The following is a 15,449-nucleotide window of genomic DNA, read 5'->3' as shown; positions in this document are numbered from 1 at the left end:
TTTTGACCAATCCAAACTGCATTTCACTGTTTTGGCCATAACTTTCACAAACGGTATCGGATCAGAAAAGTTTTTATATCAAAACGTAGCTTGAGAGCGGCCCTACAGATCTTAGAAAAAAACTTGAACTAAATGTATGCCAACGGCAACCATTTCATTCAATTTTGAAAAAAAAAACATCGTTTGAGGCCTCAAAATTCATCCTGAAGTCAGGGGTGTCTAAAAGCAACAATTTGCAAGAATTGTGACGAAACGGTTGCGGTTTTGGACATAGTTTCGACTTTTCCCTAACCAAAGCACTTGAACACAGTGGAATAAGTCTACTTGAACCAAGCAAAAGCTCTTAAGCCCAGAAATCATGTCTACCCTAGATTCAAACGCAGCTTACACAAGCTTGGAGATCCCTACGATAGAGGAATATCCTCCCACAATGGATCTTCCAAACTTGCAATTGATAAAGACCCATCTTGTTGAGAGAGTTTGGATGATTGGTCATGAGAGTGAAGGACTATATAGATACATTGACGACAATGAGGTCAATCTTTATAGGTGCTCAGATCCATACCTAGAAGAGATAACGGATTACAAGCTCTTATATGTCTACACATACGGAGTTAACTGTCAATGGAGATCTATAGTTGTCGACAAGTATGGACGAGAATACAGAGTTGTAGAAAGCACAAATCCACAGACTGTACTAGAAAGAGGTGGATATTTGGTCAATGAAGGACCACAAATGCCTCCACCAAACACGAGAATACCTATAGGAATTCCAAGAAGAGAGCCACCAGGATTCCCTTCAAGAGCGATAACGAGAGAAGGATTGGGAGAGTCTCTGGTTAGACTTGTAGACAATCGACGAGTTAGACCATCCCAAGTCCAGAAATGGGTAAACAGAAAATACTCCGGAGATGAAGATCCGAGAGATCATGTAGCGGCTTTTAGAAGAGTGATTAGAGCAGAGGAAGTTTTAGATTTTGCGACACAGTTTGCAGGATTTGGATTGACTCTAGAAGATGATGCAGCTACTTGGTTCGACTCGGTGAAAATATGGGATCTTGAGACCCTAGATGAGTTGTTTGAGGAGTTTATTGAAGAATTCTCGCCAAAAGGCATTGCTCACAACACGGTCTCGCAAATCCATAGATTCAAACAGAAAGAGGATGAATCAGTAGCAAAGCATCATTACGGCTCAAGAGATATGTTAAGCTCTGTACGAGAGCGGAATTACCTACGCAAGCACGACTGATGCTGATCTTTATCCAGGGAATGAGACGTGCGGGCCTTCAGAAGGATCTGCATATGATAAGGAGGATGACGCTAAACGAGTTGATCAAAGAAGCTCTTTATCTAGTGGATAACTATGAGGCATACAAAGAAAAGGACTTAAAGAGTGAAGGAGATGACACATCCTCTCAGCACAGTGTTTCACAGATAAGTGAGTCCATTGCCAAGCCAATGGCACCTATTGATCAAGAAAAGCTTATTGACGACTTGGTCAAGAGGTTGATTCCTCTTGTAAGGTCTGATTCGGGAGAACCGAAGTGGTGTGAAATTGAGAGAAAATGGACGAACCATACGGAGGAAGAGTGCTATTATAGCATGGAAAATGCTAGGGAGAGGTATGTACAACCTGTTCCAGAAGCACCTATTCCACCTAGATACATTATGGGGAATGCTCCAGGACCAGTAGGAGTTTTAAGGCCACAGCTTGTCTTAGGACAACAACCTCCGCTGCCAGGTGCTAGAATGCCGGTATACATGAGATACATGCCAATGATGGAAGCATCAAATAAACCAACGCCAGTACCAGCTACAATGTGGTATAGCAACCAAAGTGGGTACTACCCTTCGGAGCAACAAAATGTGAGAGAAACACATGGAGTGGTGAGGCCGGTACAACCTCCACCTCCTGGGTTTCAGTCGAAAGAAATAAGGTATGAAATGGACGAAAGGACATTGCGATTCATTGCAAATAGCGGCTTATCTAGGTCAAATCTTGCTTATAGCCAAGAGGAAATGCTAAAAGAATCTCCTCAACCAGAGACAGATTGTCACAAAAGTCGTGACAACCACTTGGTCAAACAATGTCCTCATACGGAGATCACTAAAGTAAATGCCTATTGTCTTGAGTGTGGCATCACTCACTTGATCCCCGATTGCCCGAAAAAACCAAACCAAATCAGGAAAATCACGACAAATGTATCAGGGATTGTTCAGCTCCCTAGTAGCTCAGAAAATGAAAATGTTGTACCAGTTCAAGTGGTTACAAGAGCACAAGCCCAAAAGAAAGCTGATGAGAATCCAGAGACAAAGAACACGGAAAGTGACACGGTTCCAAAGACAGATGATGGACCAAAGACCGACGCACCTAGTCAAAAAACCAAGGGCAAACGAAATAGTTGGAAAGCTAGAAAGACTAGGATGAAAGCACGCAGGGAACGAGAGCAAAAATCCCTAGCTGAGAAGCTTACCAAAGCTGAGGAGAAGATAAAACAACATGAGGAAAAGGAGGCACCTTCTCTTACACAGATGGTTAAACCTCTAGAAGAACCATCCACGGATGAGAAACCGAGAAGTGCTAGCTCAGGAGGATCTGTGTTGGCAGAAAAGGTTAATGAGACATTAGATGCCCTCTTGAAAGCCTATGATGCGAGGCTCAAAAACAACCAAACCCAAGAACAGAGGTGGATGACATATCCCTATGCGGAATTATAAAAGCAAAGGTTGGACATGTGCAGGAAAATGATTCAAACAGCCCAATCTTTACTAGAACCACCAGTTGCAAAACCTAAGGATGTGATCCGCGTCATGCCTACACAAGTAATCCCACCAAACCAGGAACTAAAAGAGCCAGATTCTAGTCATAAGCACAGACCAAACCTCAAAGACCCAGCAATAGAACCAAGGATAGTACTGAATACCACGGATAACTCATCCGAGGGATTTCACCAAGCTATACCTGAGGATTGTAAAGAGATAGATGGTTTCGATGAATTGTGGAAACAAGTCAGAGAGGTCAATGAAGCCGATGACCTAAGAAGGCGAGTAGACAAGACTGGTGATGAACGAGGAGTGTTTCTACAACCAATAGAGGAATTTGAGATTGGATCTCAAATGAATCTAGACGTGCAATCATGTTGGGGCGACAAAGGATCTGTACAATCTATGGATAGTCAACCCCATTCGCTAAGAACACTACCGTCCTATATGGGAGAGTACGAGACCAAGTCAGATGTGGTTGCAGTCCCATCAAAGAGACTGTCTCCCAACAAGGCAATCAATTCAAACGGGCTAGTAGATATTCTATCTACCCCAGTCACCTGTACAATAATGTTAGCCGAGTTGCTCAGAATAAGACCAAACATGTGGGCTAATGTGGGTAAATGTCTAGAGAAATTTGGTGTAAAAACACCAATGACTCAAATCGAGGAATGCATCAAAGAGCTTGAAATGCCTCAACTAAATACTAGGCCAGTTCCATTAAACAAGGTAGGCGAGTATTACGAGGGAAAAGATGGAAACACCACCCTTCCTATGGAATTCAATGGTGTAAAAACAATGGCAATCCTTGACAGTGGAGCTGGTGTGGCCATTGCAACCAAAGAGGTTTGGAAAAAATGGGGAAAACCTGCCTTGAGATCCACACGAATGACCCTGCAGCTTGCAGACGGACACAAGGAAAAGCCCCTAGGATTGCTAGAAAAAGTACTTGTTACTTCTTGTGGAATTGAATATGAACACACTTTTGCTGTTGTCGACTTTGGCAAGAAGAACAACTATGAAATCATTCTGGGAAGACCATTCATGCGACAATTGAAAATGGTCCAAGATTGGGGTTATGAACATATATACCTGAGACATATGGAAACCATAACAAAGGTAAACTTGAGGGACCATAGCTATAGGGATGTCACGAGAACACCGGTTGAGGAGTTTGATTCCGCCACAGTTGCAGGATCAGAACTGCCAGCTTGGTTAGGTAAGCCTAAAGAACTGTGGATGTGTGGAGCTTCACAATGTGGTAGCTTGAAACATGAGGAATGTATCCTAGAACGGGTTATAGAGGATATGGACTATATCCCAAAACCATTTCCTAAAGAAGAGTTAGAGCCTTTTGGATGGGAACACATCTTGGCTACTCTGGACGTGTGCGCCGTGGAGGATGCTCCCACAACAAAGTTTTGTGATGAAAATGGCTATGATGTCGTTCCTTATTTTGTAGTGAGTGTAATCCAGGAAAACGAAGAAATCCAGACATCAACAAGCTCTCGAAATAAGGAGCAAACAAAGAAATGTGGAGAATCAAAAGATGAAGAAGACGACGAGTTCTATGACTCTGTAGAACACTTCGAGCTTCAAGAAGATCAACGACCCGGGAATCAATGTCATCGTTACATGAATCAAGTGCATCAAAAGTGGATTCCAAAGTCCTCCGTGAAGACACAGCCACCACAAGCATCCTCATACATGGCTCCTAATAAGGATGCAAAGACTCAGCTAGGAGGAATACGACCAAAGCAACGAGCTAACAATGCTCTAATCAATGGGCTAGAAAAGTTCTCCAAGAAACTACCACCCACGAGAAAACAGACAGTAACTTTCCACTACCAGTCAAAAAATCAAGGGAAAGTACAAGAAGTCAACCTTGCTGAGGATAGTAGCGATAGTGATGAATCTTACGACATCCCCTATCATCAACTCAGACCATCACTATCACCAACCCCTTCAACAAAAACCATGACAGGTCAAAAGAACAGGACAACAAGTCAAAGCCAAAAAGCTCGACAAATCTGGATACCAGAAAGCCAGATCGGTCAAAAACAGATATGGATCAAGAAGACAAAGATCTTTAATGACAAATCACAAGATCCAACACCAAAACAAAAACAAGGAAAGCGTGCACGAACGGGTAAGAATATCACAAAATCGCAAGCTTTCACAACTCAGGTTTGGGCTCCAAAGAAGTTGATTCAAGCACAAAAAAGTTAGGAATTCATTTGCATTCCCAAACAACCATAGTATCAACTTTCAAAGCCTGAATCTCGTCACCAACCAAGCATACAAGGGCTGAAGCAAAGACCACTGTCGACTCACACAACAAAAAGGTGGATCCCAAAGAAGTCTCTTCAAACACAAACAAAGCATGGGCAAGTATGGGTTCCCAAACGAGAGCCAGCAACAAAACAGCCAATAATCGCAAAGAAATGGGTCCCAAAGAAGAACAAAAAAATTGTTGTCAGTGCATCGCCGCTTGAATTCTTACAATTCTTCCTACGATTACAGTACAGTTAGAAGAGAGCAATTCGCTTCAATCAAGCAACGATATAGGAGCTTCAGAGACCATTACATTGCTTAGAATAGGAAGCCTCGCCAACAAATGCCAATAAGCAAATTGCTTATACCCACATCTTGCACAACATAAATCTTTTCCATGCATTGATTGTGTATGCATAATAGGGCTACATTACAAGGCCTGCATAGGCACAACTTTTAATTGCCCAAGCACAACACATACCCTTTGCGATACCCTGTCGTAAAGGATGAATCCAAATAGGAAGGGGGGAGACATTTTGAATGCGGACCTAACATTATGACTATTAGAGGGCAATGTTTTGTGAGAGGCATTGAATTTTTGTGTTTTATTGTGATAATTTTTTGACGAAATTTAGAGTATATGCCCTCATAGTAGTGTTAAAGAGGAGTATGGGGACAAAATCCATATATGAGCCCCTAGGGACATGTGTATAGTGTACATAGCATTTGGATTTCTATTTGAATGATTTTTCATTTGTTAAGTTTTTTTTAAAGATTTTCTTTGTTTATTATTTTTTTTAAAAAAATAAAAAAATCCATAATCCACATGAAGAAAAGACTGACGAGACGCCTGAGCACTACAAAGAGAAGAAGGTACAGGAAAACGATGAAACTTCACGAAGTATGTCTCAGCAGCCACTACAACAGCCAAAGAACTTGTCACAAAGCAGTGTCAACATGCAACCGACAAGTCATACAAGTCAGAGTCGAGTAGCTACGCCACAAAATGAGTGAGGTGTTAGTCCCAAAGCTTCAAGTAATATTCTATGTGGTCTAAGTGTCTTAGCTTTTCTAGGTACTGCTCAAGCTGGAAGAGTTGAGCATATTTACGTTGTGTCTCTCATGCTGGTATAGGTGAGCAAAAGAGTCGAAGTCTAAGTACTTAAGTCTGGTGAAGTGAAGGAGAAGGTCCAAAAGACACTCACGTACTGAGCACAGTGAGATACGAGTGGAGAAACTTCTACATCGAAAACCCTTCTTGGAAAGGTGGAAGCTATTAAGACATCTTTTGATGTCACATGTGCTACATTTATTCCTCGAAACACCCATCATCTCCTTCTTTCACATTGCATGCTTTTGTTGACAAATTTCTCATATGCATATAGAGTGTCCCATAATTGGCACTTGCATCAGGCACTCTTTTCGTGTTTCACCCAAGCACTCACCTTTCATGAACATGTACTTCACGTTCAACTACTCGACTCCAATAAGAGTGTATACCAAAGGCATTTTTTTTTCCCACCGGGTTTTTCCCCTTTGGTCATCCAGGTTTTAGACCCTAATCTAAAGACACCTATCACCATCCTCTTGTACATATTCCTTCTACATCAACAATAAGTAAATGCTACTCAAATCAATTGACAAATGAATTGGAGCACCAATTTCAGATCATAGCATACTTCTCCTCAATGGCGAGTCGAAGAATGGCCTACACTGACAAAGCTGCAGACAACACTAACAACATGATTGCACAAGAACAAAGAAGTCCCCAATGAAGAAGAGCATACTTAAAAGTAATCAGAGGATCTCAAAAGATGAATGGTTATGATGATAGACGTCCGCTCTAATGGATCCTAGTTCTTGTTGTGGTTCGACAAAGATACAAGCAGTGCAACAGATGAAGCCAAAACAACAGCAAAGTGTTGACCGCTGGGTCAACATCACAACATACATCATACAAAGTTGTCATTGCCTCACAAGATCAGAAAGCCAATCACTCAATTCTACAGATTGTAGAAGTTGTTTCTGAGAATCACAAATACTCCGAATTGACAGATTTGCTAGAGCAAGTGATGGATGGAACTTTCTCTATCCATGATGATAAGAGTCAAGTTAAACGACATTGGGTTCTTTTTTAATTTAGATCTGGCAGTAGACCTATAATGACAGAAACAGATGCTACAGCTCGGAGCGTGGATGTGAAAGACATAAAGTTCGTCATCAATTATGATTTTCCTGAATCATGTGAAGACTATGTACATCGGATTGGACGAACAAGTCAAGCTACTGCAAAGGCTATAGTCTATACTTTCTTTCCAAAAACAAAACGACAACAAAAACCACATCGCCATCGACAATTAGGTCATGTCGGGGACGACATGAACGCAGAAGGGGGGAATGTTGACCGCTGCGTCAACAACACAACATAACTCAAGTTTCGTACCAAAGTCTTATCTTTTGCGAGTTATGAAATGCTGCGGATTATGGCTATAAACGTCATTTGTAATGAGTAGTTATTCTAGTTTCAGAAGCCGGGGTGCAATGGCACTTCCAGATTGTAAATACAAAGACATTTGACCCTTTCAACCCCATTTTTGGTTAAACCTACGGTAGCCTTAGTATATAAGGTACCTAGGTCATTTTGTAAAGAGACTTTTATCATAATCAAACTTAGTGCTGCCGTCTACTGTGTGTGAGAGAGAAAGAGAGTGAGTGTGAGCTTCATCCTCCCGCTACGCCCGGCTCGCTCAACACATTGGAGATCCGACTGCACCATTGCGGTAGGCTCGAGGAGAGCTACGCGACAACGCCAAGCATTCCATGCGAGACGAAGCGCACACGCCGACGCATCTACGAGCTATTTGTGGCCGTAAGTGTATCAAACGATGTCTGTTTTCTGCATGCTAGTAGTCTATAGAATCGTGGCGACATAAGCTACGCATAGGTACTCATAAATTTCAGTTTCGGGCACTTTTGAAATTCAGCTCTGTCATCCTACGCGTTTTCCGCAGACGGGTTTAGAGTGAGGGTTTTGAGTGTAGAAGCTTAAGGACAGGTGTATCCTAGTGAGGGGATGGTGTTCCTTAAGTTTCGTACGAATCTGGCATGATTAGGTGAGTTACCTTTTGTATGTGTGTGTGTGGCTAGGTGGTGTAGTTGAGAGCAGTGAGGTTCTTGATTGTGGTTTAGTTAGCCTTCCTGAGTGTTGTATGTGTAGGATGGTCTCAGCCTGACAAGCTTAAGAGATTTCCTCCGTGTGCCTATCGTGTCATCTGTGTCCTCGATTGACATTATGTTGATCTAGGTAGTGTTTGCATGCACTTCATGGGTGTGTGAGTCTCCCCCGTCCAACATATGGTTACCCAAAACAATGCTTGTGCTAATCAATATTTTTCCTCGCTATAGTCCAGCTTCCCAATCGATAGAACATCACACCGTAAACAATGTTGATGACAAAACTTCAACCAAAAACTTCAAGCTTCAACTGGCTTACCAAACTACAAATGGATTCCCAAAGCTAACTTGGACAACCCAAAGGAGCCAACAACACCAATATTTGAATGGAGGCAAAAACCATCAAACTGCCACACCTGTTGCAGTCTCCCGAAACAAGCTTAAAATGGATCCCTAAAGTCCAACCAAATCAACTATTGGAGACACAAAAGACATTCACCAAACCAAGCATTCAGGAGAGGGCAATACATCTTTAACAACTTCTGTTTGGCAAATGCAACATGGATGAAACCTCACCAGTAAAAATCATTGAACAATTGGTTCAGTATCCACATCTTGCACAACACTATGTTACCCCATGCTCTTCTTATATATGCATGATAGGGCCATATTTCACGGCCTTGCATAGACACGTTATTTTTGCCCATGGGCATTGCACAAACCTTTGTTTGGGGCGAATCAAAATAGGAAGGGGGGAGTAATAGTGGCTATAGTAGCTTGAGCAGTATATTGCAAGATATTAGGCTACAAGATGTTGAGAGATTACATGTACAGTGTATAAATTGCATTCTGTTGTTTAAATGTTTACTTTTTTGTAGACTTTTAGTAGAATTTTTCTCCGATCAGGCATAGAATTGAGCCATATTGACAAATTACAACAAGTGAGATGCCTAGAGTGAGAGTTTGTACATAAATTTGTGAGGAATAATTTTGGCAATTGATAATAATTTTTCAGTAATTTTCTTTACTTTTTAACCTAGTAATAATGAAAAATTAATAAACAAAGCCAAGAAATTTGGAATCAAGTTTTGAAAGCAAACATGGAATCTACAAAGCAAGAGCTTCAAGCACGTCAAATATGGAAGGATTTGAAAAAAGTCAAATTTTGGATCAACTTACAACAGATCAGAATTGCAAATTCAAGGGCAATTAATGACCAGGTGTCCAAATGATGAACCGTCTCGTCCACAAGTGATATGACATGAGAAATGTGGCCAAGTAAAATAATTATGCAAATTGCACTCGGGGTAAGTCGAACACATATAGGTAAAATGGGCAATATAAATCTCATTACAATTAGACACTTTTAGAGAGAGAGAGAGAGAGAGAGAGAGAGAGAGCTTTTTGACCTAAGTCTACCTGCCAAACTTTTATATACTACAGCCACCCTAGACATTTAGACCACACTACATTTCACATGTATGCTCCTTATTAATGCATAAACAATATGGTCAAATGTGCACATAGGCAATGAAAAAAATGAATCAATCAAATTGAGAGCGAAAAATAACTGAACTCTGAGGGAATTTTGGGATGAAAAATGAATTTCAATGATACTTTCACCAAAAGGCTCCATTAACTAGGCGGAATTAGGCTGAGGTTTCATAGTTACCAAAAGGGGTGGAACATGGTTCGTGATCCATGAAACCCCATCTCAGTTTACAAGAATAAGTAGTGCAAAACACTGCTTTTGAAAGCACCTTTACAGTGCAGTAATCATAGATGACAATTTTTTTTGAACATGGATTGTGATCCATGTCTCCCAAGATGACATACCACAAGGAAATGTCAGTACATTTAGTTGAATACTACCTTGGGGAATGTGCTCTACAAATTTGACATAAAGTGGACATTGAAATCATTAAAAATCCACAAAAATTTGGTTTTTAATCTCCAAATGGCCATTTTCACCCATACTTGGAAAAATTTAGCCCAAATTTGGTAAAAAGTGCAACCAATAGCTTAGGGAAGATGTATGGCAGCTACCATATATGTCCTGTGTAAAATAGTGTCAGAACATGGATCACGATCCATGACCCCCTGAAGAAGATTGATCAAAAAATGAGTATAGATTGTGTGCAATGATCTTTAATTGGGAAGTGTGTCAAATTTTTAGTGTCTTATCATTTCAAGAGCTTCAATTGTCAAGTTCAGCAAATTCAGAGTGTCAAGTGCAAAATATGTGGTCTTGAGAAAAGTTGTGGCATCAAAAGAATCTTGGGAGCTTGTTGTAACTCAAGTAGTGCTAAAAAGTGCCTGAGAATTTAGTCAAATTTGCCAGAGGACCTGAGGGGCCCAAACAAACTCCAAATGGGATGGAATTCAATAGATAGCTAGGATAGGGATTCTTTCTTAACTCCAAATCATTAGAAGAGCCAAATGCCAAACAAATTGATCACAATTAAATATCTAAATCGCCAACCAGAACTAAATATGGCAAAGCTAGACCAAAATAGTCCATAACTTGGAAAACTGGGTGAACTAGAGAGAAGCCTATCCAAACTAGCAAATAAATTTACCATCAAGCTAGGATATGATATAGGAATAGGATCCCCAAGTTTAACCTCAAATGGTTGATGAACATGGATCACGATCCATTACCCCCTACAAGTTTCCCATGAGAAAAACCTACTCTCATACTACATATGTCAAAGAAGACCTAATTTTAGAACTCCAAATTGATTGGACGTTAAAATTCTTGTCAAAATGCCAAAATTCCTCAAGTCTAAGAAAATTTCCAAAAACTGGCATGGATTTCAAAGCAATGATCCAAATAAAAAAGAAGTGAACCATGGCTTCCCCAAAGCATACTTTACTAGATGGTATCATCAAAAGTTTAAGCTTTGTCCCAACATGGATCGTGATCCATGACCCCCTGAGTCAAAAATGACCAGCAACCACCTGACCTAGTGCATGTAGTACTCCTAGTTGCACTAATGAAGTTTGGTCAAGCTTGGACTTGTTTTGATCAAGTTATGCTCATTTTTCATATTATGGTCAAGTTTGCATTTGAATGAATTTTCTCGACAACTTTTTGGCCAACTTCAAGATCTAATTACTTGAATTCTTGACCACAAAATGCCTCGCATATGGCCAAGTAAGCAATGGGAATCTCCCCCCTACCAAGTGGTGGATAACTCCTCAAATGAGAAAGCCCACATATCAAAGGAGAAGGAAGCAAATATTCCTACAAGTATCTTCATTGGGAGATTCAAAGACATGGATGGAATGAAAGTAAATACCACCATCTTCCCAAGAGAACTTTGGACATTGCATCACCAAGAGGAGGTAATTGAAGGATCCAGGTGTCTACAAATGGACACATTATTTTGACTAAAGCCGGGGGGACTGATTTTCAAAGAGCACATGATCTCATGTCATCCATTCAATACAATGGAGAAGCTACCTTGACAGATAAAGATGGTGAAGCAATAAAATTTTGGATCACCTCTCCGACATGATCAATCAGGCATCACATTTACCACGAGGTAACCATAACTTGTTGCTCAAGATCAATGCAGATAATGACAAAGCATTTGTCAAGCAGCAAGGGAACAGCTTCACTTACAAGAACTTGGTGCCTTCAGAGACGGAGTTTCCGCTGCGATTCATATACTAGCATCTCAAAGTCCAAAAGCCACCAAGGTACATTGAGACAAACCTGCACCTCGGGGGGTGCACTATGTAATCATGTTAATGTATAGCGTGAGTTCAAAAGGAGGGGTTTTAAAATACAAAACTTTTAGGCAATTTAACAGAGATATATTAAAATAAGGGGTTTTTATATTCAATTTTGAAATAAATTCTTAAAAATAAGGGGTTATTTTATACATTTAAACATGTTAAAAGAGGGTTTTTTTTAATACCCTGTGAACGCATGTTATATAGGGGGTACTAAACAGTGAACCCCTCAAGACCTGCACATTGCAGTACCGATGGCCATTGGACTTTTAGAGCAAAGAATGATTTGCTGCAACCTGGGAACATATATGCTGAAAAATTAGTTGAAACCAATCTCAAAAGAAGAAAAAGTAATAAGACATATATGAATGGGGGGCTAGTGCTAACTAGAATTTCCTATCGAGTACTTGGAATGATAGATCAGCTACCACTAGCTGAGTTGGAGCTTGACCTCTTGCACAAGTCAAAGCATGCTGTCAACCAGTGGGTGGCAAGACCCTTAGTAGCTCAAGCACCAAAACGATCAACAAGACAGAGCTCTTGAAGAAAGAAATCTGTAGTGAAGAAACAAAATCAAATATCAACCTTAGCGGGGAAATCAAACCAACAAACAGAGACACATCTTCAAAATACTAGACGTGTGAGGATGAAGAAGATGACAATGAAGAAGAAGAGTTCACTCTCTGTCAAAACGGAAATCAATAGAATATAGAGACCAAATACCGATCTCTCAAACACAAAGAAACATGGAAGAAGCTCAAACACAAAGAGAGGAACTACGAAAGAAGATAGCAGACCTCTTCAATTGGTACCTTTCCTTTCTTAGAGACTACTGTGAATGCCTCATATCAGTAGCTCTAGAAACTCTACAAGCTTAACCCAGTGGTCACACAGTTAGGCAAAGACTAGAATCTAGCCAATGAAGGTGAACAATCCATGTGCTTTTGCTATTTTTCTTTATGGCATGATACAAGCTATGGCACACTCTATTCAAGCTGGGAGGTAACAACTTGAAAAATGTCAAACTCCAGTCATCAATTTTGAATTGTCCATTAGTTTCAATATTCAAAACTCATAGTGTGTTAAGGATTTGAGGCCCACCATGGTCTTTGAAGCTATCATGATATAGGCTAGAATCTAGACCCTTAACCACCTGTCCTTGCTTTCATATGATGACGAATCCAAATTTGCAAATTCTCGAGTTTGGCCTATGAGCTTTTTTCTCATTTTTGTGTTTAGATACTATTTGCAAAGTGTCGTCTCGTGTTCAAGATCTGGCTTGTTTCAAATTTTGTAGATGCACTAGAGCCTAGATTTTGACTTCATGAGTTTTGTTTATTATTGCGTTGTTTTGTGGATCAAGCTCAACCTTTTATTTTCATTTTGTAGTTTTGCAATTGAAGGCTCTACTCTTCAGCTCAAGTTTGAACATACATCAACTTGCACTCAAGTCCAATTGTCCAAGTCTTCAAGTTGCTACAAAGCTAAAACTCACGTTTTACTTTTAGTCTTCCCTAAGCCACAAATAAGATTTTAAGAGTATCAAGAGCTCAAGTTTGTTGTAAGTGGAAAGTTGCTCCAACAAACTAAGGCCATCCATGTTTGCGATTGTGCTCATGTTTGAACTACTTGATCTTGTCAGGTGGGCAAGTGGGTTTATATACAGACATTTAGCTAGAATGTAGAGCCTTCCATTGTTGAAGATGGTAGGGGTTCAGGATTTTCCCACAAGTTTTGTTCACCTCAAAGAAAACCGTGAGCTAGAGATCTTTGGCTCATCTTTGGTAACTTAGCTCCCATGTATAAGTCTTTGTTTCAAGTTTTACCTCAAGTTTGTTGATGGTATGTTCTTAGGATGGGCCTCAGTTGAATTATTGTAAATTGCAAGGTTTAAGTGTTGTAGCGAGATCATTATGCCTAGAACACCTTTAGCTCAAACTATGAATTTTTTTGCATGGGAAAAAGAAATGGAATCTATGGTGCATGCAGATTTTTTGGTTGTGTGTTTGTGGATCACCTTCTAGTTTAGCCTTCACTTGTTCTACAACTACTTCCATGGTGTGTAGCTACTTTTGAAAAGTTGGTTTAGTTCAAGGTAATGTCAATGGTGTGCTTTTTCATTAAAAAACTCCTAGTTACATGTCGGTTATGAATGGTGTCGTTGACAGTCTAGAAAAGACTTGAAGATTTCATTTTTTAAACCTTATTCTATTCTCTTTCTTGTCAACCATTATTTTCAATGTTAATAGCTAAAAATGCAAGTGGAAGTTTAGAGGCTCTGTCCTTCAATGGGAGCTCCAAAATCCACTGGAAATCTTAACCAAACCCTAGCTCCTTTTAGTATTTTTTTCTCGCTGACAAGAGATGGTGCAACAACGAGTGTGACTAGCACATGAGATCACGTTTGTACATTTTTTCAACGTAGGAGCCAAACTTAGAAATTCAAGTTCTAGGCTTCTTTATTATCTATGATAGATATCATGCTAGCTACTATTTCCTCTCCATTTACAAAAGCATGAGTAATTTCAAGTTCTATATTACTTCCGTCTGATGGTGTATATTTTTAAAAGACTTTCCAAGGAGCTCACAAACATCTAAATTCAATGTGTTTATGAGTATATCTCACCAACTACCATACACAAAAGTATGTCCTCTAAAGTCCTTTAATAGCCTTTACAAGAAAATGGAGACCTAAAGAATGTGACATGATCATTGGCCTTACACTATTTGAAAGAGCTTGTCTTCTTTAGACTCTTCTCATTGTTGTTATAATGAGGCACAATTTTTTGTGTAGCACCACACATAGCTTTCTTTAGTATACTAATAGAAGAGACAACTCTACGTATACCAGAGCTTGACAACAATGCAACCTAGCATGATGCAACATCTATTCTAGAACATGACACCAATGGTTAACAATGATGAAACCTAGAACAATGCAATATCTACTATGGATGGTTGCCATGAATGGTTAACATTGCAACCTAGCACACTACTGTAGTCACTAGTCAAGAAATTAGTTCACAAAAGAATTGTCCCATATTTATGCATCTTTTTCAAAATTTCTAAATATATCTTTTAAGACAAGATATTGTCAGCCAAACAACCATCACCAACACTCATCTTGTCTCACAAACACCTACGCAGGGGTTGAAGATGGCATTCGTTCCTTTATTGAAAAATGAGGGTGGAAAAAGACATCACCCAAAATTTTAGGCTTCCATACACCCTAATTAGTTTCCCATACAACCAGGTGGCTCCCCTAAGATAAGAAAATGGTATCCTAACATATGTATAGACATATACATGAATGGAGTAGAGACTCATCTTCCATGGGGGTGGCCGACTTAATAGTGTCCAAGTGGTCATCATTGCTCATCATCTAAAGATAAACATATATTAAGGAATTAGAGGTGGTCTTGAGACAATCAATCTTAAGGATGGTCAAACAATCCTTTTCTAGTTCATCCAAGCTGACTAAAGCATTTCTTTCTTAG

This window comes from Adiantum capillus-veneris, chromosome 5 (assembly GCF_014529385.1).
Source record: "Adiantum capillus-veneris isolate H3 chromosome 5, ASM1452938v2, whole genome shotgun sequence".
Lineage (NCBI taxonomy): Eukaryota > Viridiplantae > Streptophyta > Polypodiopsida > Polypodiales > Pteridaceae > Adiantum > Adiantum capillus-veneris.
This window is presented reverse-complemented; position numbering follows the sequence as displayed.